Source organism: Ursus arctos, unplaced genomic scaffold (assembly GCF_023065955.2).
Source record: "Ursus arctos isolate Adak ecotype North America unplaced genomic scaffold, UrsArc2.0 scaffold_33, whole genome shotgun sequence".
Lineage (NCBI taxonomy): Eukaryota > Metazoa > Chordata > Mammalia > Carnivora > Ursidae > Ursus > Ursus arctos.
The window spans coordinates 20,405,876-20,410,844 of record NW_026623019.1 but is presented as its reverse complement, the minus strand read 5'-3'; the positions used below and the strand labels follow the sequence as shown (position 1 = coordinate 20,410,844).

The 4,969-nt window shown below is 42.9% G+C and overlaps 1 pseudogene; it reads left to right on the top strand.

The window, feature by feature from the left end:
• The first annotated feature begins 514 nt into the window (after positions 1-514).
• On the top strand, positions 515-1,816 carry LOC113269871 (actin, cytoplasmic 2-like; annotated as a pseudogene).
• Positions 1,817-4,969: the final 3,153 nt, after the last annotated feature.

The window sequence follows — 4,969 nt, the reverse complement described above, 5'->3', positions numbered from 1 at the left end:
CTGCTATTCACTTTTAGTAACATTGAATTGAGCCACATGATGACAGCTCTAGCAATATGTGTGCAGTCTATAAATAAGAGCTTCATCATTATTTGCAATTACTTAGTAAGAATTATCTGCAAAGATAAACGAGTGAGACTACATCAAACTGAAAAGCTTCTGCATAGCATGGGGAACCATCAACGAAATGAAAAGACAACCTACTGAATGGGAGAAAAAATATTTGCAAATTTTATATCTGAAAAAGGGTTGATTTTTAAAATATATAAATAATTTCTACAACTCAATAGCAAAAAAAGAAAAAGAAAAAGAAAAAAAATCAGGTTAAAAAGGGATGAATCTGAATAGATATATTTTCAAAGAAGACATACAGATGGCCAACAGGTATATGAAAAGGTACAGTGCTCAACATCAATCATCATTAGGGAAATGCAAATCAAAACCACAATGCCTGCTTCACTCCACCCCAGGGCTCACCACCTCCACTAGAAGAAACCACACTGCTCATTGTGACACTGGCTCTGGCATGTGCAAATCTGGCTTTGCTGGAAATGACTCCCCCACCCCCCTCCCCAGGATGCGGTGTTGTCCACTGTCAGGCACTCCTGACACCAGGGCATCATTGTGGGCATGGGACAGAAGGACCACTTGGTTGATGAGGCCCAGAACAAGAGTGGCATCCTAACTTTTAAGTACCCCATCGAGCATGGCATCATCACCAACTGAGACAACATAGAGAAGATCTGACATCACACCTTCTACAACCCCAAGGAGCACCCTGTGCTGCTGACTAATGCCCCCTTGAATGTCAGAGCCAACTGAGAGTTGATTCAGATCACATTTCAGATCTTCCACACTCTGCTTATGTACATGACCATCAGGCTGTGTTGTCCCTATATGCCTGTGGCTGTACCACTGGAATTGTCATGGATTATGGGGACCAAGTCACCCACACAGTGCCCATCTGAGGGCTACACCCTGCCCCATACCATTCTGCATCAGGTCCTGGCTGGCTGAGACCTGAAAGACTATCTCATGAAGGTTCTCATGGAGCTGCAGCTTCACCACAATGGCTGAGTGGGAAATTCATATGACATCATGGAGGTCTGCTATGTCTTGGAGCAGGAGATGGAGCCACAGCTATATCCTCTCCTCCTGGGAGAATAGTTATGAGCTGCCCAATAGTCAGGTGATCACCATCAGCCACAGGCAGTTCCGGTGTCAGAGGCACTCTTCCAGTGCTCTTTCCTGGGTATGGAGTCTTGGGGCATTCATGGGACCACCTTCAACTCCCATCATGAAGTGCGATGATAACACATTGTACTCTTTTTTTTTTTTTTAAGATTTTATTTGTTTGTTTATTTGAGAGAGAGAGAAAGAGAGCACAAGCGGGGGGAGGGGCAGAGGCAGAGGGAGAAGCTGACTCCCTGCTGAGCAGGGAGCCCAATGCAGGACTCGATCCCAGGACCCCAGCCGGGATCATGATCCTAGCCGAAGGCAGGTGCCCAACCGACTGAGCCACCCAGGTGCCTGACACACTGTACTCTTACATGGTGGTGTCTGGTGGGACCACCATGTATCCTGGCTCACTGATGGAACAGGAGATCATGGCCCTGGCCCCCAGCACAAGGAAGATCAAGAGCAACGCTCCTCCTGAATATAAGTACTCAGTGTGGATGGGGGCTCCCTCCTGGCCTCGCTGTCCACCCTCCAGCAGATGTGGATCAGTAGCAAGAAGGTGGGCCACTCCATCATCCTCCACAAATGCCTCTACATGAACTTTGAGCAGATGCATAGTATTTGCTACATGAGTTAATTCAAGAGTGTAAATATGCCCTGACAAGCCTCATGCTCACCTCATGAAACTGGAATAAGCCTTTAAAAAGGCATATGTCCTTAAAACATGCATCTGATACTAGCACTGGACTGTAGAACTTGTTGCTTTTTTTGACCTCGTATTCAAGTTAACTGTTCTGTTTGTATTTTTAGTATGCTGTATCTCTCTTTGACTTAAAACCTTAGTATGTGTTGCTCGGTCACATCATGGCTGAGGTGAGAACATGTTTATGGAAGACAAATCTATTGGCTTGACGAGAGTCTACCAGACCATGAGTTTCCTGATCTGTGCAGGGTATTAATGTGTAAGAGCTGCTTATTCTGAGATTTCTCTAGAGGCTGGCAAGAGTCCTGAACTATGATGTCTGCCCTACTGGTCTGATAGGGTCGGGAAGGTCTAAGCCTTCAGATCCACTTTCCTTCAGAACACCATGGGTTATTGCTTGCCTTGAATTGGGAAACAGTTTGCATTTACACATGTGAATTTATTCATCCTTTTAATTTATGTAAGGTGGGTTTTTTTTGGTGCATGATTCTCAATTCTCAAATTTTGATTTTCTACTGTCATGTGAGAACATTAAGCCCCAGCACTGTGTCTTATGTGAGGAAAGTAAAATGCTGCAGTAAACTAAAACAAAACCAAAAAACCCCACAATGAGATATCACCTACACCTGTTAGAATGGCTAGTATGAAAAAGACAATACAAGTGTCGGTGAGGATGTGGAGGAAAGGAACCCCTTTGTGCACTGTTGGTGGGAATGTAAGTTGGTGCAGCCACTGTAGATAACTGTTGAGTTTCCTCAAAAAATTTAAGATAGCACTACCATATGATCCAACAATTCCACTTCTGAGTGTTTATCTGAAGGAAAGTGCTGTAAAACTTGCTCTTGACCCAAATACCTTGGGAAGAATCTTTCATTGCTTGTGAGGCCATGTACTCCCCCAATCCATGGATAGTTTTCCCTTGGATAAAGGCATCAAACATGTTACTAAATTGTATTATTCTTTGTCTTTGTCATTTGGCAGTTCCTTAGAACAGAGGCTGAAATGGAGTTTGTAGAGCAGGGTGTTTATTAGGGATCCACCCACACCTATGAAGAGAACAGGGCAGGAGCAGGATTTGGCAGAGGACACTGGATTGTGATGTGTTCAAAGTCCAACCCCCTCCCCACCTCACCCCCATCTCCAGGCAGCTCTGGAGCCTTCCTTCAAACCCCCCCCTCAGACTTGTTCCCTGTTGGGCCAATATGGTTAGGTCCTGATACTCCTGCCTTGATTGCCCATTAGATATGAGCTGCCCCAAGACAGATGTGTCCTTGCATAAGGTGGGTCAATGCCTGAGCCAAGCCTTTCCGTGAAGAGGGGTTGGAACAGTGCATTCCCTGCCCACCACAAGTACTGCACTTGAAACTCTGTATCTTATTTTTATTTTCAAATTATTTGATATAAAGAAAATGTAATGAATTTTTTTCACTGTATCCATGCAGAGGCTCCCAAATCCCCTACAGTTTATTCAGTGTGCTGTTCAAACATAATCATTTCCTAGGTGTGCCAGTAATATATATATAGCACTGTGCTCTTCTGAAGTTGAGAAGAAAAGGCCTTGAATCATCTTAATTTTTATCCTTTCAGTGTCTCGAAGGAGGTAGATATGGCTCGGAGTGCATGCATTTGATCCCTGAGAAATATGAATATCAAAGGACCCTTGCTGTTTATTTTGGCAATGTTCTGATACTTAAAAGCCACCAGTGACACATATATTCATGGCTTCCTCTTAATTCGGTGGTTCTTGGCAGAAGCAAAGAGCATTAAAAACAGTTGAGTTTCATATGAAAGCGACAGGTTCCCAGCGTCATTCTTACTTGGCTGCACCTTTTACTGGGTTTGTGTAACTCTGACCTGCTACTATTCAAAGCATTTTTCTCCTCACCCGTGTTTCAGAATTTGATACCTGGATATTGAAAAGTCTCAGTTGTCTCAAGATCATAAATCATTATTTCTTAAACTTGGAAAAATATCAGAAGTACTTGGAGTGGGAAGACTTTTTAAAAGGGTTGGAACCTGTTTGAGAAGGTCATAAAGTGAAAATCACAGAGCACCTACCATCCCCACTCTCCCTCTTCCCACTTTCCCTTCCCTCTCCGCCTCTCCCCTCCTCAGATTTACTGAATCAAAATCTCCAGGATGAACCCGTAGTTTACTGAATGCTCATGTTTGGAAAACACGAAAACTCGATGAAACTGTGGCATTTAAAGCCTTGTATAGTCTTTCTCATCCTGTATTTCTGCCCTGATTTCCCACTGTTTACCTTCATGCATTACTGTAGCTAGCAAGCCAAGCTGCTCACCACACACATCATTTGGGGGCTGAGCTGGTGCTTGGGCATACATGACAGGTAGGAGGGAAGGGCATCTCATTCTGGTCTTCCTCCCAGCCTCTGAGGCTCTGCAAAGTTCTTCATAGGGCAAACTGGTATTTCCATTTTAATAGGAATCCCACCACTTGTGTGTTTCCAGGTGGGTGTTGCTTTTAGGGTGTTTATTTTTATTTTTATTTTATTTTATTATTATTTTTAAAGATTTTATTTATTTATTTGACAGAAAGAAAGACAGCCAGAGAGAGAGGGAACACAAACAGGGGGAGTGGGAGAGGAAGAAGCAGGCTCCCAGTGGAGGAGCCCGATGTGGGGCTCGATCCCAGGACCCTGGGATCACGCCCTGAGCCGAAGACAGACGCTTAACGACTGAGCCACTCAGGCGCCCCTATTTTTATTTTTAATAAAGAATTTTATTTTATAGTCCTGGATGTAAATGCTATTAACAAATCGATGCATGCCATTTTAATTGTTCTTTTTCTGCTATTCTTAGCCCATTTCAGTATTTTGCTAACTTTTCAAGTTTCCTGTAATGCACTATCTTTCCTGTATTTTCTGAAAATTGTGTTTATGCTTTCTTCTTATTTTTGCCCCGATAATTTATCCTGTTAACTTGTATTAGGTCCTTTGTTTTTCACTTTGCCAGTTTTACCTTTTATCACTTGTATTAATAGCTCATTTTATTACTTATAATCCAAATGTCTTTTATTCCTAATTTCTAACTGAAATCTTGGTTTATTTTTATGAATTTATGTTGT